The 21,521-nt window shown below is 53.0% G+C and overlaps 1 protein-coding gene across 1 annotated transcript in view; it reads left to right on the forward strand.

Annotated features, from left to right (window-relative positions):
- SHISA6 (shisa family member 6) overlaps positions 1-21,521 on the forward strand; it is a 323,659-nt gene that overhangs the window by 84,017 nt on the left and 218,121 nt on the right.

Consider the following 21,521-nt stretch of genomic DNA (forward strand, 5'->3'; position numbering starts at 1 on the left):
AAGACAAGTAACCACACAGCCCAGGAGTTCTGGTGGCACTAAAGCTGTGAGAGCTGGCCCAGCTGGGCACCAGAACCCCAGGGGAATGTTCCTTTGATGCCCTTGTTGCCTGTTTGGTGAGTTCTCAGAGTGTTTGGAGCATCCTCCTGTCCACCCTGCCCTGCCCGAGTGCCCCTGGCAGTGCCACTGGGCTGTGCCACTGGGAGTGCATGTGCCAGTCCCTGTCTGGTTTTGTGTCCTCCTGACCTCGAGACTGTTGTACCTCCTGTAGACACAATGTATGTGGAGATGCCTCTCTAGAGCAATGTACTGTATGTGGAGCTGTGTCCTTGTGCTCTCCTGGCTGTGTTGTTGCTGTGGATGACACCACTCACCAACCATTAAAAAGATCTGGATTTTTCCATTTCCTGCACTTTTTTCCAGTTCTCCACGAGTGTCATCCGCAGTGGTGTTGGTCCTGTAGCACTGTCAGAGAAGAAACAAATCTCTGTATATTGTCTGTGTATGTCTGTGTGTGCTTAAATAAAGTTTACTGAGGCTGAGGCAGCACCCGTGGGCCTTGTAATGCACTACCCTGCAATGGTTCTGCACGGGGGGAAGGGGAGCACAGAGAAGCACCTTCGAGCCCAGGTGGGCTGGGAACTGCACTGGCTTAAAGAAGGACCTGGGGGTGGCATTTACACAAGGTGTCCCTTTCTCCTGCCCACCCAGGAGGAGTTTCACAGCATGTCGTGGCACATCAGAGGGTGTGTAGGGTGAGACAGCAGAGGAGGTGCCCAGAGTGGGGTGTCCTGGAAACCTTTATCAAGCACATGGCTCACCCCCAGCAGGACCATATTCCTGCCCCTTTGTCTCAGACACCTGAATTCTCTCCCAGCAGTTTCCTGTCCAATGTGGTTTTCCCAGTTCCTTCCCGGATAAGAACCAAACCTGCTTTCCTTCCCAGCTGGACAGTCTCAGGGGCTCTGCTCTCCTGTAGATGGGTCAGTGGGTTCCACACCTTTCCCACTGGCTTGGCTGGAAGCCCCACAGAGCACATTTCCCATCTGTCACATGCCTGATCTCCACAGACACAGTTCTCAATTCAGCCTTTTAGGGGCTTTTCAGGGGCTTCAACCCCCATCGTTAAATAAATCACTCGACTGCATTGAGTGAGGTTTTACTCTTTTGGTATTTTATTTCTCAATCCTCTTCATCATGAGTTACAGTAGTTGTGGAGAGAAGGGAAGAGGAGCAGAGAAGGAAAAAGGGGTGCAACCATGTTTATATTAACAATATTTAAACTATACTTGCACGAGGATATTCAAGTTTCAGGAGGGACTTTATTCAGAGCTACCTTTTCCCACAGTTACACCCAATCTTAAAACCTACACACACCAAGCAAACTGTCCAACATCACACAGCTAGAGCTAATTATTAAGCAATCAATATTCCCCAAAATTGCTAGATCTAAACAGTCTTAATGCAATTTATTTTAACTCCATAAAAGAGCTCTTTTGAGTTTCTGCAGACTTCATTTCTTGCTCCTGCACCAGCTCAAAGTTTCTAGAGGAATTCCATTCTTATCTTAGCAGCACCTGCAAACTTGTCTTTGCTTTGCCAGCCTGAAAATGCCTGAATGCCACCACCCATCCCTGGGAAGGTGGCACAGTGGGCAGTGGGAGCCCAGGGGGTTCATCCACCCCCACAGCCACCAGACAGGGGGGCTGGGGCTTCCCACAGGGAGCAACGTTGTTCTCTGAAGAAATCAAACCATACCTTGGCTGTTTATGGACATAACAGGGTGGAACGGCCTTAGAATTTACTTTTCAGCTCTCTATGAAGCTGCATTTTATTTAAACAGTACTATAAAGTTAATTGCTGATTTCTTAAGGGCAGACTCACACCCCCACTCACGAGTGGTGAACATGTCCACACACCCTGCAGGCAAACTGCCTGGTTTGCTGGTGCCAATGTGTAGCTTTGTCTTTGTCTGTGAGATGATTTGATTGTCTCTTCGTGTTGGGGGACTCTGGGGGGAAAAGTGACTGAGGGGCTCTCTCATTGTGGTTGTGCCTGATATGAGCTGGTTATTTCTGGAAATATTAAGAGAATTCCTGTCTGAACTGCCAACCCAGTACCTGTGCAGGTGAGCTGAGGCTTCAGCAAGGGTCACAGTCCTTTAGCTGAGCAGTTCCCTGCTCTGGTTTTGTCCTCTTGCAGCCTCACTGAAGATGGTAAATCCATGAGCCAAACAACCCCACCCTGCCTTGGTGTTCCACCACCATGGAAGAGGGTTCTGCTTTTAGACTGAACAAAGCCAGTGAAGTTTATCTCAATATTTCTTTGCACTGGGAGACACATTTTTGGTGTTTTCTCAACTGTCTTCTGTGCTATGGCAGAACTCCAAGTGCTGAGTAATATTTGAGAGCTAATCTATTTTGGGCAGAAGACAAAGATGTGAGACATGCCAAACTACCATGGAGACCAAATCAGCATATCCACATGTCTGACATCCCCAAGCTCCTGCAAGATTGTGATTTATGGTTCTTCTATGCCATGTCCCTGGGCAGTGCATCACTGCCTGGCATTTAAAGGCTATAAAGTCATTGCATAGGGTGTTCTTCAAACCATGGGGAAAGACTCACTGTCAGTGTGTCACGATGATCTGGGGAGGAATCCAAACTCCTTGGGCCATGAAGGTCCCCACGGTGAGACAAATGGCAGGGTTAATCTCATCTGACATCAGGGAGCTTGAAGTTGAATGTTTCATTCTGAGGTAGGACCTTCAGTTCCATGTGGAGACTCCTGGGAGGTCCCAGCATGTCCAAGGGAGTGTTCACTGAATGGCTTGGGGCACCTCTTCCCCTCTGGCACGAGGGGACCTGTGAGGGTTTCTGAGCCCTCAGGGCAAGGAAGATGGATCCCACCTGCCCTGCTTGTGTGGGAGCAGCTCCTGCTGCTCCAAGGGCTGTGGGAGTTGCTGTGAGCTCAGTGCTGTGGGGACACGAGCACAGGAGACAGGAGTTCTCACCCCCCTCTCAGCACTAACCTGATGTAAAACCGGCTCCTTCAGCCTGTTCCAAGCTCCTTGAGGCTCTCAGGTGTCCCAGGCAGAGACTGTCCTGAGCTGGGCTGTGCTCCCAGGGGTGCCAGGGCTCCTCAGGGCTCTGCCCATGGCCCCAGGCTTGAGGAGATCACACACCTGCAAGCACAAGGAGTGAGCACTCACAGGTAGGGCCGAGCAGAGCGAGGGAGCAAGGCTGGGGGAGCAGTAAAACCCCTCCAAATTACCTATTTCACATCATGATTGCTCCGTTTTCGGGTAAAAATGTGGGGTTTGTTTTGTTGGGGATTTTTTATTATCAGTCTCAGACCTTGATAATAGTTTCTGAATGGGATTGGGCTCCTTGTGCTCCACCAGTCTGAAAGAGCAGCAGGAATTCTGTAGGGCAGATGATAATGTTGGGTCATCACTGAACAGCTTCTTTGTTTTCCTGGTGACTCTGAAACAGGGTTAAAACTAGTGGGGTTATTTTCTGGGAAAAGCCACATTTCCCAATGGAACAGAGTGCAAGGGGTCAGGGAATGGTGAGGCAGGAGGGATATGGGGGGTCAGACCCTTCTGCTGTTCCTTCTAGGGAAAATCAGAACTTTCCCTACAACCTGCAAGTTCCTTGTGAGTTTATACCAGACCCTTGAGGAGGCTGCAACCTGGAAAGCAGGTGTGGAAAACAAGGGGACTTCAGTGTCCTCAGTGTCCTCAGTGTCCTCAGTGCCCTCAGTGCCCTCAGTGCCCTCAATGCCCTCAGTGCCCTCAGTGCCCTCAATGTCCTCAATGTCCTCAATGCCCTCAGTGCCCTCAATGCCCTCAGTGCCCTCAGTGCCCTCAGTGTCCTCAGTGTCCTCAGTGCCCTCAGTGCCCTCAATGCCCTCAGTGTCCTCAGTGTCCTCAGTGCCCTCAATGCCCTCAGTGCCCTCAGTGCCCTCAGTGTCCTCAATGTCCCCAGTGCCCTCAGTGTCCTCAGTGCCCTCAGTGCCCTCAGTGTCCTCAGTGTCCTCAGTGCCCTCAGTGCCCTCAGTGCCCTCAATGTCCTCAGTGCCCTCAGTGCCCTCAGTGCCCTCAGTGTCCTCAGTGTCCTCAGTGCCCTCAGTGCCCTCAGTGCCTTAAATGTCCTCAATGTCCTCAGTGTCCTCAGTGCCCTCAGTGCCCTCAATGTCCTCAGTGTCCTCAGTGCCCTCAGTGCCCTCAGTGCCCTCAATGTCCTCAGTGTCCTCAGTGTCCTCAGTGCCCTCAGTGCCCTCAATGTCCTCAGTGTCCTCAGTGCCCTCAGTGTCCTCAGTGTCCTCAGTGCCCTCAGTGCCCTCAGTGTCCTCAATGCCCTCAGTGCCTTCAATGTCCTCAGTGTCCTCAATATTCTCAGTGCCCTCAGTGTCCTCAGTGCCCTCAATACCCTCAATGTCCTCAATGTCCTCAATGTCCTCAGTGCCCTCAATGCCCTCAGTGCCCTCAGTGCCCTCAGTGCCCTCAGTGTCCTCAGTGCCCTCAGTGCCCTCAGTGCCCTCAATGTCCTCAGTGCCCTCAGTGTCCTCAGTGTCCTCAGTGTCCTCAGTGCCCTCAATGTCCTCAATGTCCTCAGTGCCCTCAGTGTCCTCAGTGTCCTCAGTGCCCTCAATGCCCTCAATGCCCTCAGTACCCTCAATGTTCTCAGTGCCCTCAATGCCCTCAGTGCCCTCAGTGCCCTCAGCCTGCCCAGTAGCACTTCCAGCAATGGAACCTCTCACTTTGGTTCAAGGCTGTTCCTGGAGTCACTGGGAGAAGAGCTCTGAGTGAGGGCACTGCAGGAGGCTCTTTCCTTCCAGTATCCCACTGGAATCTGCTCTGAGGATGTTCTGCTGCAGTGCCAGTAGGCAGGAAAAATAAATAAATCCATAGCCAGGTGTCCAGGGCTGGAGCTCAGACTGATCTCCCCCTGCAGTGTGGGCAGGGTGAGCACAGGGCTGGGCAGAGCAGCCCTGCACATTTTGGCTTGTGCCAGTCTGTGCAGAGCTGGCAGAGTCACAGCTGAGTGTGTGGTTTGCCTGCTGGGCCCTGCTGTGCCTGCCCAGCAGCACCCCTGTGTCTCAGCCCTGGGCACAGGGGCTCAGGGCACTCTGGGGGGGCACAGCCTGGGCTGGAGTTGGCTGAGCATGTGCCTGGTGTGTGGGAACGTGCTCTGTGCCCTCCAGCAGGACCTTCACCCAGCAGATACCACTCCTCAGGTATGGCATCACCCTCTGGCACCTCCTGCTGAATAACCACCTCACTGCTTTTGTGCACAATCCAGTGGAGCAAATTGCCCTTGATCTCCTCCCACCTTGGAAAAGGAGGACCCTCCTCTCCCAACCCCTGGGCATGAGGACACCCAGACCCTCCAGCTCCTGGTGCCAGGGCAGGGAAGGGGTTACCTTGTGGGTTTGAGGTTTGGAAGCAGCAGCATTTGGGAGAGGACCCAAGGCAATGTTGGGATGGGAGGGAGAGCTGAGGGGGAGGTTCAGTGTCATGGTGTCCCCCCTTCCCTGGGTGGCACTGGGCTCTGACAGGCCGAGGGAGCCACTTGTCACAGGTGGGAATGAGCCTTTAGGCAAAGTTCATTAGAGAAGGTCTCTCGTTGAGCTGTGAGGTGCAGGAAGGACCCCGTGGTGCTTCTAAGCTCCTTCTCAGAGAGGAGCCTGGGGGTGGCTGGATCCAATCTCAGCCCCAGACTTGGTCAACAGGTTAAGTACAACTTTGTCCTGCAGGGTTAAAGGAGAGAACCCGGGTATATTTATATAGAATTAATTACTAGGGCAAATGATCAAAGATCTTAATCAGAATTATTTACTACACAGTATAGAAACTAAAAGTACTGGTGGTATAGTGTAAGATGGGCTCGTGCACTGCATCAAAGCAGTTACATGAGAGCAATTGTATCAAAGCTGGCAAAATAAGAAATAATTCTGAAGTAGAGATTGAGTATCCTGGAAAGGGTGTCCCCTCTCAAGGGAGGAACCTCCACACCCCACAAACCCCACAGAAGAACCTGATCCTCAGTATGAAGTGATTGACTGCCAGATATGTCTCCAGGTCAGCTCAGCAGCTTGTCTGCCAAATCTTTGCCTCACTCTCAGGGTGTTAATTTGGTGTTTGTGGTTTTAGCACTCCCTGCCCCCCTCTCTGCCCACCTTGCAAAACAGGGCATTGTTTGAGCTGTTTACCACGTTCCAAGGGCAGAGGATGCTGCCACACCACCTCAGCACTGACCTGGCATCTTGGCCAACCTTCCCCTTGCCAGGCAGTGCCCTGCAGCCTCCTGGAGAGTCAGATCCCATGGGCCAGTACCAGGAAATGGGGTTCTGGTGCCACCAGGGTCACTCAGGCTTGTTGCAAAGACAAGAGTAAAGCAACAGCTTTATCAGTTTAACATTTGTGTTTGTGTGTAAGGAAACTCCTACAAAGACAGACATGGGAGAGGGCAAGGCAGCTCCAGATCATACTTAGAACCAAGACCTTCTGAGCTGCCCCAGTGTCTCCAGCTGGGATGGGTGAGAGGGTGGCAGCTCCACCTTCTCCTCCCTTTCTCCCCTGGCAGCTGCAGAGCTTTCCCAGGGCCGGGGCTCTGCTGCTCCCACTGGAAGGTGATGCCTTTCCTGTGTGTGGAGAGAGGCAGCACAGAGCAGTGTCTCCCTGGGGCAGTGCTTGCCAAGACAACCTCTCTCAGCTGGTGTTTGTGTGACCCTTGGAACAGCCTGGCAGTGCCAACAGGGCTGTGGCACATCCTGTGTCGATCCAGCACCAGGTCATTTCCTCCCTGAGATGTTTTATCTCCCCATCCGTTGTGTTCTTTCATTTGCACATCCTTGCCTGGGTTTTCTGCAGGCTGATGAGTGTCTGTGACAGGCTCTGTATTTTACAAATGACATATCTGTGTGCAAACTAATCTTGCTGCAGACACCTCAGTGGGTTTCTAACACTCAGAGCTGCAGGTTGTGCACAGGGACTCAGGGTGGTGGAACAGGCTTGGGTGTTGTGGCTGACACCCCTTTGTTCAGTGGTACTTGGGGTGAGCTGCCAGCACTGCCCAGCCAGACAGGAAGATGCAGTCCAGGTCAGTGCAGGGAATTACAGCTTTTTCCATGTCCTACAGATATTCTGGAGCTCAAATCACACTGGCAGGCTAAGGGGAGCCAAGTTCCCTGTCTGGCAATCACAGAGTCACAAAGATATAAAGGTTGGAAAAGGTCTTCAAGATCACCAAGTCCAACCATCAGCACCACCACCATGGTCACCACCAAACCATGTCCTCAAGTGCCACATCCATGTGTTTTTTTGAACACTTCCAGGGATGGGGACTCCACACACACACTGTCCCCTCTTACACACACACTGTCCCCTCTTACACACACACTGTCTCCTCTTACACACACACTGTCCCCTCTTACACACACCCTGTCCCCTCTTACACACACACTGTCCCCTCTTACACACACACTGTCCCCTTGCACACACCCTGTCCCCTCTTACACACACCCTGTCCCCTCTTACACACACCCTGTCCCCTCTTACACACACACTGTCCCCTCTTACACACACCCTGTCCCCTCTTACACACACACTGTCCTCTCTTACACACACCCTGTCCCCTCTTACACACACACTGTCCCCTCTTACACACACACTGTCTCCTCTTACACACACACTGTCCTCTCTTACACACACCCTGTCCCCTCTTACACACACACTGTCCCCTCTTACACACACTCTGTCTCCTCTTACACACACCCTGTCCCCACTTACACACACACTGTCCCCTCTTACACACACTGTCCCCTCTTACATATACCCTGTCCCCTTACACACACACTGTCCTCTCTTACACACACACTGTCTCCTCTTACACACACCCTGTCCCCTCTTGCACACACACTGTCCCCTTACACACACCCTGTCCCCTCTTACACACACACTGTCCCCTCTTACACACACCCTGTCCCCTCTTACACACACACTGTCTCCTCTTACACACACACTGTCCTCTTACACACACACTGTCCCCTCTTACACACACCCTGTCCCCTCTTACACACACCCTGTCCCCTCTTACACACCCCTCTGCTGCTCTTGGAGACTCCAAAATAAGCCCCTTTCAGAAGCATCACCTGAGGAACCAGCAGTTTTGCTGGTCCATTGGCATGTAAATATGGGAGGAAAGAGTTTGATGATTTTAATCATGATTAGTAGTTGGAAGATTTGGATTCCTCCCTCCAACACTGCCCTCATTCCCTGCTGTCAGGCTGCTCCCCAAGCCTTGCCTTGCAGCCTCCACTTTCTTTCCCAAAGTGCTGGTTCATACCTTTAATTTGTTACTTTGGGGTCTCACATTTCATCTGCCACAACAGCCTCGACCCAACCCAGCCACAAAACAGGAGCTGGGATTTCCTGCCTGCCCCATCATTAGCAATCCAGGCTTGCAGGAACTCATTAACACAAGGAAGGAGAGAACTTCAAGGCTCATTTTTTTCATACCTGCCTCTGTAACTTGCCATGAATAGATATGCAAAAATTGAGGGTAAGGTCAGGTTTGTTGAGTCCTTTTTCTCATTAAACACTTGTTAGACATCCTGTCAATGGAGAGACTTTGAGCCCCAGCCCTCTGCATCCCAATGAATCATTTCATCTTCATCCTTGGTGATATCTAATGATTTTGATGCTGCATCCCAATGAATCATTTCATGGTCCTCCTGGATGACATCTAATGATTTTGATGGTGTCTTGCTGAGTGTGTGCTAAAGATCACTTGCATTCTGATTCCAGATTAATTTCAGCTATTGCATATTCTGGCACTTAATTGCATTGACTGGAAAATAGGCCCACTGGGATGTGGCAAAGGCTCTGCTGCTCCTCAGGAAGATTCCATTACGCAATAGGGCATTTCAATCCGCTCTGAATTATTTAACCGCCTTCAGACACGAGCGGCCATTTCTCAGCAGAGTCTGGACAGCTCTGGTTTTTACAGCCCTCTGAAGGGCTGGGGGGAGGGAGGGGAGGCCGTGGCAGCCATGCCAATGGGGCAGCAGTTGGGCAGATCCTGTGGGTGAGGGAGGAGGGAACACGAGCGAAGCCACATTGGTGTCACCTCCTGCAGTGCACGGGGACACAACAGAGGGAAGGGCTCCTTGGGTCTCCACCCTGCTCTTGGACATGGGGACAGTCTCTGGGGATGTGTGTCCCACTCAGCAGTGAGCACAAGGAGGGTTGGCAGCTCAACTGAGACCCTTCCCAGGCTTGGTCAGGAAATAGAAGCAAAACGACCATGGGTGGGGCCTGGAGCACCTGGAGCACGGCTGGGCCAGGAGGTCACAGAGACACAGAATGTGCTGAGCTGGAAGGGACCCCCGAGGGTCATCCAGTCCAACCCTCAGCCCTGCACAAGCCCATCCCCAAGAGTCACCCCCTGTGCCCCAGAGCATCATCCAAACACTCCTGCAGCTCTGGCAGCCTTGGGGCTGTGCCCACTGCCCTGGGGAGCCTGCTCAGTGCCCACCACCCTCTGGGGGAAGAGCCTTTCCCTGAGATCCAACCTGAGCCTGCCCTGGCACAGCTCCAGCCATTCCCTGGGTGCTGTCCCTGGTCCCCACAGAGCAGAGCTCAGGGCCTGCCCCTCCTCTGCCCCTGCCCAGGAAGTTGTCCCTGCACTGAGGTCTCCCCTCAGTCTCCTCTTGTGCAGCTGAACACACCAAGTGAGGTCCAGCTTCCTGAGCCAAGGAGCCCATGGTTGCTCCAGAGGCAGCTGTAGAATGGAAACTTCTTCCTGAAGCAGGAAAACCACCTTCCCCTGTGAGCAACCTCCCTGGGCAGCTGAGGACACACTTGCTGTCAGCTGGAGATCACCTTGTTCATCTTCTCAGCCCATCAATGTCGTTTTCATCTTGGCCTGATCTAATGTGGACAGGGACAGCACTGGGGAGATGCCTCTTCTTTCTCACCTAGAGACAGTTAAACCCAGAATCTTGTGCCTGAGCTGGGGAAAGACCACCCTGAGCCTTCCTCTGTGTGCCCACTCAGGCTGGGATTAATGTTGTGTTTTGGCCACCAGTGCTGACACCCCTGGCTTCTGCCTTCAGCACCAGGTCCCTGGTACAGACCCAGGCAAGCACAGGAGGTTGGGACCAGCCTTCCCCACTGCCACTGCTCAGGACCTTCTGTTTCCATGTCAAGATAAATCACAGAAGTTACCACTCACCTAATCCCCCATCTGTGGGTAGGGATGTTGCCCATCCTTCTCCTGCCAACTCTGTGCCATCCAGAACTCTGCTGAGTTCCCAGGGATGGTTTTCAATAATCTGCTGCTCTGGAATGGATTCCTCTCCTTTCTGCTGGGTGTTAACAGGATAACAAAATCAATGACAATAGCTGAGAGGAGAAGAAAGAAGCCCTGCCTCATATTGGATGCCCTTTCACAGAGAGTCTGTCAACTCTCTGTGATGTTTTGGCAGATACTTTTGAAAACTGAGCTGAAGGCTCATGAAAAGCTGGCAGGTACAACCCAGCTGTCTGTGAAACTGGAGCTTCAGCTGCACACCACCAGCTTCTCTTTGAAGAACGTGGGTTTCCTATATTTATTATCAAGATCTGTTGTATAAACCCCCATCATGATTCCCTGCAATGGTGGCACTGAGTGGTTTGGGCTGGTTATCTCCCCAAACAGGGGTTTGAACTTAAAGGAAGGATCACCTGAGGGCTGTGATTTTGCATTCAGTCTTAACTCTGCTTGCAGACTGTAAATAAGAAATCCAATTACTATGAAAAAATTGGAGATTCCTGGGTGTAGGCAGGAGGCTTGGCAGAGGGATCTGCAGTTCTGAAGCATCTGTGACCTCATCAGAACTGAATCCCATGGGCAGAGCTTGGCAGATGAAGAGCTTGGGCACCCCCAAAAATCTAGAGCAAAGCCAGTCTGTTATACACAGTTTATCCTCTGAAGTTCCTTGGGAGGAGCAGTGGGTTGTCACCAGAGAAGTGTCTTTGGAGACACAGCCCAGATTTGGGTTCTAGGTTTGCCTCCCAGATGTGGTACTGACTCTGAGGAGAGTGGTTTGGTCTGAGGAGCTCAGTTTGGTCTGAGGAGCTCAGTTTGTTCTGAGGAGCTCAGTTTGGTCTGAGGAGAGTGGTTTGGTCTGAGGAGCTCAGTTTGGTCTGAGGAGAGTGGTTTGGTCTGAGGAGCTCAGTTTGGTCTGAGGAGCTCAGTTTGGTCTGAGGAAAGTGGTTTGGTCTGAGGAGAGTGGTTTGGTCTGAGGAAAGTGGTTTGGTCTGAGGAGAGTGGTTTGGTCTGAGGAGCTCAGTTTGGTCTGAGGAAAGGGGTTTGGTCTGAGGAGCTCAGTTTGGTCTGAGGAGTTCAGTTTGTTCTGAGGACCTCAGTTTGGTCTGAGGAGCTCAGTTTGGTCTGAGGAGAGTGGTTTGGTCTGAGGAGAGTGGTTTGGTCTGAGGAAAGTGGTTTGGTCTGAGGAAAGTGGTTTGGTCTGAGGAGCTCAGTTTGGTCTGAGGAGCTCAGTTTGGTCTGAGGAAAGTGGTTTGGTCTGAGGAGCTCAGTTTGGTCTGAGGAGCTCCTGCCTCCCCTGTGTCAGGTCAAGCCTGTGGACACTGCAGGGGGTGTAACAGCAAGGGCCACAGAAGGAATTCAGACAGCCCTTGGCAGCCAGACTGGAACTCATTGATGGACCTTTTCTGCTCTTTGGAACATTAATCTCCATCTCCTCACAGCAGGAAGGGCCCCAACTCTGACTAGTTTATATCTTGGTAGGGTCTAAAGGCCACAAGTTGGAGATAACAATCAGTATTCCTGGAATCCCAGAATGGTTTGGGTTGGAAAGGACCTTAAACCCCATCCAGTGCCACTCCCTGCCATGGGCAGGGACACCTTCCACCAGCCCAGATTGCTCCAAGCCCCATCCAACCTGGCCTTGGACTCTCCCAGGGATGGGGCAGCCACAGCTTCTCTCAGAATTCCATCCCAGCCCTAGGCAAGAATTTTTCCCCAGTATCCCATCTAACCCTGCCCTCTGGCAGTGGGAAGCCATTCCCCCTGTCCTGTCCAGGACACCAGGAAGGTGTCCCTGCCCATGGCAGGGGGTGGCACTGGATGAGCTTTAGGGTCCCTTCCAACCCAAACCGCTCTGTGATTCCATGATTCTGTTTCACCCACGCTCATCCCACAGGCTGAGGTCACCAGCAGGACCAGGATGGCTGTTCCCTCCTCCTCTTCCTCATGAAGTGCCAGAATAAAACCTGATCTGCTGCAGCCTTGGGCTGTGGCACACCCCGTGCCCACAAGGGTAAGGGCTCTGCTGGCATGGACTGGCACAGCAGGTGCTGGAGGAACTGCTGACAAGTTTGCCCAGGCCTTAGAAATCAGAGGCCTCTTTTCCCCCCAGAGAAGGAGCAGTTCCTCTCTGGCTCATGCTTGACAGGACTTGCTTTATCCAGGGGACATTTGGACTGTTGAGTTGCAATCTGTGCACTGAGGGGGAGACAGAGCTCAGCACTCACTGCCAGAGTGGCACTGCTGGGACTGAGCTTAGCCTGGGAAATCAGGTTGGAGCAGATCTATTTTAGAGGTGAGGGAAGTCTGTGCACTGCAAACTTTGCTCCTGTTCTCCGTGTGCAGAATTCCTGAGGAGCAGGGAAGGGACAAGGGGAGGGACTGAAGGATCCTTTCCCTTGTAAGGGCTTGGAGGCTGCAATGGATTTCCAGTGCCCTGTGGCAGGAATTGCTTCTGCTGCCTCTGCAGTGGGTGGGCACCGAGTCAAAGCACCACAGTCCTCTCAGGACGTGGGGAGAAGGAACGTGCAGCCATTCCCCTGAGGGTGGAGATGACTTGCCCCCTGAAGGTCCTCTGGAGGTGGAGGGTTGTGCAGGAAGCCTGAAGAGAAGGGCAGAGTGTGCTGGGATGTGAGGGAAGGTTTTGGACTGAAGTATCAGTGGTGTTCTGCTGGCTTGGGCTCCCCAGAGCAAGCCCTGCCCTGCCCCTGCCCTGCTCTCAGCATTTGTTGGGAAGAACTCACTCCTGGTGCTGCTCACAGGCATTGGATGGGAGGGGGGTTGCACTGGCACCCCCAGCAGCTGTGCCAGAGACCACCCTCTGAGAGGGCTGAGCCTTTCCTCTGCCCAGCTCCTGGCTGGGACAGATTCCTGACAGCATCTTCATTCCTCTCAGAACTGCACTAAACCCATTCCATCATTCACACTTTTCAGGGAGTGGCTTTACAACTCCCCAGGGTCCTGGGATGCCTCCTGCAGTGGCCACACACCCCTGGAAAAATGCACCCCCAGTCACTCATCCCAACAGTGCCCTTATTTCTTTATGGAAAGACAATCCTGACCCATATTCTCGGGTGTGACTCCTGGGGATGGGCCTGGGCAGGGTTGGACTGGATGATCCTCGTGGGTCCCTTCCAGCTCAGGAGATTCTGTGATTTCTCCCAAGCCTTTCCTGGGTGACAGCACCTTTTCCATGCCATGCTTTGGCACTGCTGCTGGTGCTGCCATGGGGCAAAGCTGCCCAAACCCACATCTGTGGCAGGTTTGGACATGGGGCTTAGATTGAACCTGTGATTGTCTGTCTGAGGGGTAAAGAAGCAGCTCTTTTTCACTGACTCTCTTTCTCAACGAGGGGCTGCAGAGCAAAGAGCAGCATCTCAGCCACAGGCAAGCACTGAGGCAATGCCACAGCCAGAGGATCCATGGAGCAGGAAGCCTTTGGCCAGGGACAGATCTCCCACAGAGAGAATCCATGGAGCAGGAAGCCTTTAGCCAGGGACAGATCTCCCACAGCCAGAGGATCCATGGAGCCTTTGGCCAGGGACAGATCTCCCACAGCCAGAGGATCCATGGAGCCTTTGGCCAGGGACAGATCTCCGACAGCCAGAGGATCCATGGAGCCTTTGGCCAGAGACAGATCTCCCACAGCCAGAGAATCCATGGAGCCTTTGGCCAGGGACAGATCTCCCACAGCCAGAGGATCCATGGAGCAGGAAGCCTTTGGCCAGGGACAGATCTCCCACAGCCAGAGAATCCATGGAGCCTTTGGCCAGGGACAGATCTCCCACAGCCAGAGGATCCATGGAGCAGGAAGCCTTTGGCCAGGGACAGATCTCCCACAGCCAGAGGATCCATGGAGCAGGAAGCCTTTGGCCAGGGACAGATCTCCCACAGCCAGAGAATCCATGGAGCCTTTGACCAGGGACAGATCTCCCACAGAGAGAATCCATGAAGCAGGAAGCCTTTGGCCAGGGACAGATCTTCCCATGGCAGATTTTCTGACTCTTGGGTAGTCCAAACATGGAGTGAATGAACAGAGAAACTGGGCTTTGCCAGGAATTCCTGTGGCTGACATACAGGTCCTGGACAACAGCCCCATTCCTCAACCAAAGCACTGGTTCCCAGACCACTTTCTGCCATTAACTGGTAGTTTTTAATTGATTTCAGTGGCAGTGCCTTGGATCTGCTGCAGAAATGAACTTCTGTGTGCAATGCAGATCAGCCCATGCTGCTGGTGCTCACCTGCCCCTTGAGAAAAGGTGGGGTTTGTTTCCCCAGGGTGCATTTCCATCAGAACCAGGAAGGAATTCAACACATGTTAGGGCCCTTCCTTTCTCTTCATTTCCTGTTCCCTTTTCCCTTTCCCTTTTCCCTTTCCCTTTTCCCTTTCCCTTTCCCTTTTCCCTTTCCCTTTCCCTTTCCCTTTCCCTTTCCCTTTCCCTTTCCCTTTCCCTTTCCCTTTCCCTTTTTCTTTTCCCTTTTCCCTTTTCCCTTTTCCCTTTCCCTTTCCCTTTCCCTTTCCCTTTCCCTTTCCCTTTCCCTTTCCCTTTCCCTTTCCCTTTCCCTTTCCCTTTTCCCTTTTCCTTTTCCTTTTCCCTTTACCTTTTCCTTTTCCTTTCCCTTTTTCCTTTTCCTTTTCCTTTTCCTTTCCCTTTGTCTTTTCCTTTTCCTTTTCCCTTTTCCTTTCCCTTTCTCTTTTCCCTTTTCCCTTTTCCCTTGTCTTTTCCTTTTCCTTCCCCTTTCCCTTTCCTTCCCCTTTCCCTTTCCTTCCCCTTTCCCTTTCCCTTTCCCCTCCCTTCCCTTTCCCCTTAATTTCCTTTTTTTCCTAATGTAGCTGATGTACCTCAAAGAAATGCACTTACAATGTGACCCAACAGGAACTCCCAGCTCAGGGTGACCCAACAGGAGCTCCCAGCTCAGGGTGACCCAACAGGAACTCCCAGTTCAGGGTGACCCAACAGGAGCTCCCAGCTCAGGGTGACCCAACAGGAGCTCCCAGTTCAGGGTGACCCAACAGGAACTCCCAGCTCAGGGTGGCCAAACAGGAGCTCCCAGTTCAGGGTGACCCAACAGGAGCTCCCAGCTCAGGGTGACCCAACAGGAGCTCCCAGCTCAGAGTGGCCCAACAGGAGCTCCCAGGTCAGGGTGACCCAACAGGAGCTCCCAGTTCAGGGTGACCCAACAGGAGCTCCCAGCTCAGGGTGGCAGCTGTTCCCTGACTCTGGGACTCTGCTGGGTGTGTCCCAGTGCTGTGCCCAGTTCAGGACACAGACTGGGCTCAGGGACCCTCCAGTCCCAGCAGGGGAAGCGTGGGTGGGGTCAGAGGGATGCAGATGTGCTGAGTACACCCCTCACCCTACAGAGCTGCATTTCTGAGCACATCTGGGCTTTGGGGGTGGCCAAAACTGTGCCCACACTCCCTCCTGGCTCTTTGGAAACAGCCCCTCACTGTTTCATTAAGGTGCTCCATCCTCTCTCTCCTTTCTCTGCCTCTCTTGTTTAAAATGTACCACTAAGTTTTATTCTAAGGTATGTGTAACTAATTAATTTAAGATATGCTCAGATACCTGAGTGTGCAGTCTATAAAAGGCACATCCCCATCTTCATCTGAAACCAGGAAACCCAAAATAGAGCCAGTTCAAATATAGGTGGTGAGAAGAACCTGAAGTTCGTGTTTGGAGGTAAAATAGGAATTAAGACTTTCAAAGTGTCTGTGCTTGGAGGGGGCTGGAGAGAAGAGTCTGTAAAGTAGATTTGGGGCAGAGAAGGCAGTTTGGTGAGTGTGGCAGTGGAAAGCATGGACTGAAAGGTGCTGAATTCAGAAGGCAGAGGGTGAGCACCACCCAGGCTCTCTCTGCCCTGAGGTGCTGTGAGGGCCAGAGCACCCAGAGCAGGGTCAGGATGTCTTTGTGGTGAGTGACACAGGCAGAGCTGCTGTGGGGTCAGAAGAGGAGAGAGGGAAGGAATGGGAATGGCAGCACTGAGGATTAAGTGCTTCGGGCTGTTGGGGCTGCAGGAACCTCCTTGAGTCCAGGTGTCCCACAGGCAGCATCCTGAGGTTTGGAGCCCAGCAGGACCAATGTTCCTGTCATAAACAGAATCCCAGAATCCCAGACTCTTCTGAGCTGGAAGGGACCCCCAAGGATCATCGAGTCCAACTCAAGTCAATGGCCCACACAGGGGATTGAACCCTCGACCTTGGCATTATTACAGCCAAGTTTTAACCCCCTGAACTAACCTGCCCCAGAGGGCCTGATGGGGAGCAGAATGAAGGACAGTCTCCCAGAGGAGGTGCATTATCTGTGTCTATAACTCTTCTCTGAAAGCACAGGGCAAGGCTGAATGGGTTTCTGCAGTGGTTCAACTCATCCTAAATCAAGTCACTTTGGGTACAAAAGAGCCTGAACAACCAATTAGAATTTGTGTACAAGGTTTGCACCTAAAACCAGGGGTTTGGGTGTAGTTTAAAATGACAGCCCCAACACAACAGGAAGGAGCTGCTGTCCCTGAGTCCCTCACCTTCCAGCTGCTCAGGCTCTCCCCACAGCTGAGGTGTTCATATCCCTGTTCTACAGGAATTCTTTGCCTCAGAAATAAAGCACATCAGGCTGTTGCATTCCACTCCTGTGTTCCCACTGGTTTTCTTGCAAAGTAGGTCCCATGGCTCAAATTTCAAACCTCCAGACCTCTCCAAAGATGGGGAAAATTCGATGCAGTGCACAGGGGAGGGCAGCCCTCCAGCCCACCCTCCTTGCTTGGGTGATCCCATGCCTTGTAAGACTCCCAGCACCTGTGGAGGCTCCCACATTGCTCATACAGATGGGATTCATCTCATTTTCCCTGCAGCATCTAAAAATGGGGCTTTTAGTCTGACTGGTCATGTGGCTCTCCAGGGCAACACTGAATGGGTGTCTCTGCAGTTGTTCAGCTCATCCTAAATCAAGTGACTTTGGGTACAAAAGAGCCTGGACAACCAATTAGAATTTGTGTACAAGGTTTGCACCTAAAACCAGGGGTTTGGGTGTAGTTTAAAATGGCAGTCCCAACACAACAACTGGGAGAGGCAATTTGCTCTGCCTGCTCCTTGCCTTGCTCTCAGAACATCTCCCCTTGCAGCAGCACAACCACACAATGGGCCAGGTTAGACAACCCAAGCTGCAGGACAGCAAAGCCTGCATTGAACCCAGGTCAGTTCAGCACATCTCCTCAGGGATGCTGCTTGCCAAGATCATCAGGTGGGCAGGAGGGCAATGGCCCCTGGGCTGTGCCAGCCCTGGTGTGGCAGCAGGACCAGGGCAGGGACTGTCCCTGTGCTGGCACTGCTGAGGCACCTCCAGCCCTGGGACAGTTCTGGGACTCTCAGACAAGAGACACTGAGGGGCTGGAGAGTGTCCAGGGCAGGGAATGGAGCTGGGAAGGGGCTGGAGCAGCAGCTGAGGGAGCTGGGGGGGCTCAGCCTGGAGAAAAGGAGGCTCAGGGGGCACCTTCTGGCTCTGCAATCCCTGCCAGGAGGAGGGAGCCGGGGGGGGTCGGGCTCTTCCCCAGGGCACAGGGACAGGAGAGGGCACGGCCTCAGGCTGGGCCAGGGCAGGGGCAGGGGGCACAGCAGCAGGAATTTCTCCATGGAAAGGGTGGGCAGGCCCTGGCAGGGACTGCCCAGGGAGGTTTGGAGTGCCCAGCCCTGGAGGTGCCCAAGGATGGACTGGCTCTGACACTCAGTGCTCTGGGGACAAGGTGGGCATTGGGCACAGGGTGGGCTCCATGGGCTGGGAGGGCTTTTCCAAGGTGGGCATCGGGCACAGGGTGGGCTCCATGGGCTGGGAGGGCTTTGCCAAGGTGGGCATCGGGCACAGGGTGGGCTCCATGGGCTGGGAGGGCTTTGCCAAGGTGGGCATCGGGCACAGGGTGGGCTCCATGGGCTGGGAGGGCTTTGCCAAGGTGGGCATCGGGCACAGGGTGGGCTCCATGGGCTGGGAGGCCTTTCCCAATCATAACCATTCTGGGGTTCTGTGCTGGCCTGGGGACAGGCATGGTGAGGAGCTGCAAAGGGCAGAGGAGGAGGGATGTGGCTGTTTCAATAGCACTGCTCCTTAAGACATGAGTGAAGTCCTGCCAGCTGAAACCCACCCACTCTGCAGCCACAGCAAAGGGCACCACAGCTGCAATGCCAGCACAGAACCACCACCCCACACTGGTACCTGGTGTCACACTCTGAGATTTGTGTTACAATGCACAAGAGCTCCAGCCAGCACAGCCTGCACTCATCCTGCCTCTCTGGTTTCCTGCTCTGCCACAGGAATGTCTTGTCTTTGAGGATTCTTGGGTGTTCTAATGCAGGTCTTCACTGACAGAGAAAAGACAAGACAGCAGGATCATGATTTGCTGTGTGCAAGGAGGGGAATTTGTGTGGGGGACACAGAGTGGGGCTTGGGGGGTGCTGAGGACTGGGGAGAAATTCTTGCCTGGGAGGGTGAGAAGGGACTGGAATAGAATTCTGAGAGAAGCTGTGGCTGCCCCATCCATGGAACTGTCCAAGGCCAGGTTGGATGGGATTTGGAGCAATGTGGGATAGTGGAAGGTGTCCCTGCCCATGGCAGGGGGTGGCACTGGATGGGCTTTAAGGTCCTTTCCAACCCAAACCATTCTGGGATTCTGGAATTCCAGGAATCACGGTTGTTATCTCCAACCTTGGCCTTTAGAGCCTACCAAGCTGAGCTTTCTGTGTAGATGTCAACAGGAGACACTCCCAGAGAAGGGAGACCCTCTCCAAATTCAGCCTCACTCTTTGTGGCACAGGGAGCCCCTCAGCTCTGGAGCCAGGCTGGGACAGCTGGGGGGGATCACCTGGAGAACAGAAGGCTCCAGGGAGAGCTCAGAGCCCCTTCCAGAGCCTGAAGGGCCTCCAGGAGAGCTGGAGAGGGACTGGGGGCAAGGGATGGAGTGATGGGACAAAGAGGAATGGCTTAAAACTGAAGATTGGATTTAGATGAGATATTAGGAAGGAATTCCTCCTTTTGAGGGTGGGCATTGGTTGCCCAGAGAAGCTGTGGCTGCCCCATCCCTGGGAGTGTCCAAGGCCAGGTTGGAGCAGCCTGGGAGAGTGGAAAGTGTCCCTGCCCATGGCAAGGGAGTGGAATGAGATGATTTTAAGGTCCCTTCCCACCCAAAACATCCTGTGATTCTGATCCTGTGACTGAAACACTGCAGATTGTCCCTCGAGCTTGGCTCCAGGCTTGGCAAACAGGTTCCAGCTGTTCTTGGCACAGTCTCCAGCTGTTCTTGGCAAACAGTCTCCAGCTGTTCTTGGCAAACAATCTCCAGCTGTTCTTGGCAAACAGGTTCCAGCTGTTCTTGGCAAACAGGCTCCAGCTGTTCCTGGCAAACAATCTCCAGCTGTTTTTGGCAAACAATCTCCAGCTGTTCCTGACAAACAGGTTCCAGCTGTTCCTGGCCAACAGGTTCCAGCTGTTCCTGGCACAGTCTCCAGCTGGTTTTGGCAAACAGGTTCCAGCTGTTCTTGGCAAACAGGCTCCAGCTGTTCCTGGCAAACAATCTCCAGCTGTTCCTGGCAAACAAACTCCAGCTGTTTTTGGCAAACAATCTCCAGCTCTTCTTGGCACAGTCTCCAGCTGTTCTTGGCAAACAGGTTCCAGCTGTTCTTGGCACAGTCTCCAGCTGTTCCTGGCAAACAGGTTCCAGCTGTTCTTGGCAAACAATCTCCAGCTGTTCCTGGCAAACAGGCTCCAGCTGTTCTTGGCACAGTCTCCAGCTGTTCCTGGCAAACAGGTTCCAGCTGTTCTTGGCAAACAATCTCCAGCTGTTCCTGGCAAACAGGTTCCAGCTGTTCTTGGCACAGTCTCCAGCTGCTCTTGGCACAGTCTCCAGCTGGTTTTGGCAAACAGGCTCCAGCTTTGCAGAAGAGGAGAACCCATTTCAGAGCCTCCTGGCACTTTGTGCTGCTGTGAACCAGGGGGTGAGGGCAAGGCCAAGGTCAGGACAAACTGGCCAAGCCTGTGAGCTGAGGGTTTGTCTCAGCTGGAAATACTGAGGGGGTTGGTTATTTCTTTCATTTTCTTTTGGTCACCAGGGGAACGGAAGCAGAAATGACAAATTCGTTCTATTTGTCAACAATTTCAACAGATATTTTTGGTCTTATGGTGACAAACAAAGAATTTGTGGTTTTTAATTCAGAACTGTCTTTCCAAAGTGCATGTGGAGATGCTGTCAGAGGGCTGAGAGCACAGCTGGGGTTCCTTAGATGGACCTTGTCACTTTGGACCACAGATCCCAGAGTGGTTTGGGTTGGAAGGAACCTCAAAGCACATCCACCTTCCACTGTCCCAGGTTGCTCCAAGCCCTGTCCAACCTGGCCTTGGACAATCCCAGGGTTGAGGCCTCTCTTCCCTTGGCTCCTTGGCTGGTGTCCATCCCATGAGTTATCCTCACCTCTTCTTGGGCAGAGCCCCCAGTGAGTGTCACAGCAGCCTTTGACTCCTCCAGGCATCACCTTGAAGGGCATTATAGTTTCATTTTATAATAAGGAGGGAGCTGGGGGTGTTCAGCCTGGAGAAGAGGAGGCTCAGAGGTGACCTCAGCACTGTCTGGAACTGCCTGAAGGGAAGTTCTGGCCAGGTGGGGTTGGTCTCTTCTCCCAGGCACTCAGCAATAGGACAAGGGGGCACGATGGGCTCAAGCTCTGCCAGGGGAAATTGAAGTTGGAGATGAGAAAAAACTTCTTTGCAGAGAGAGTGCTCAGGGATTGGAATGGGCTGCCCAGAGAGGGGGTGGATTCCCCATCCCTGGAGGTTTTTCAGCTGAGCTTGGCCGTGGCACTGAGTGCCATGATCTGGTAAAGGGACTGGAGTTGGGCCCAGGGTTGGACTTGATGATCTTGGAGGTCTTTTCCAACCCAATCGATTCTATGATTTTATGATTCTAAGGAGCCTTATTACTGTTTAGAGAAGAGGTGCCTTTGTAGGGAAATCAGCAGGGAGGGAGAATATTATGGAATCACAGACTGGTTTGGGTCAGAAGGGACCTTAAAAACCATCCAATTCCAGCTCCCCTGCCATGGGCAGGGACACCTTCCCCTGTCCCAGGTTACTCCAAGCCCCATCCAACCTGGCCCTGGACACTCCAGGGATGGAGCACAAGGGATGGGACAGCCACAGCTTCTCTGCCCAACCTGTGCCAGGGCCTGCCCAC

This window comes from Pithys albifrons, chromosome 19 (assembly GCF_047495875.1).
Source record: "Pithys albifrons albifrons isolate INPA30051 chromosome 19, PitAlb_v1, whole genome shotgun sequence".
In the NCBI taxonomy this organism is placed as follows: Eukaryota; Metazoa; Chordata; class Aves; order Passeriformes; family Thamnophilidae; genus Pithys; species Pithys albifrons.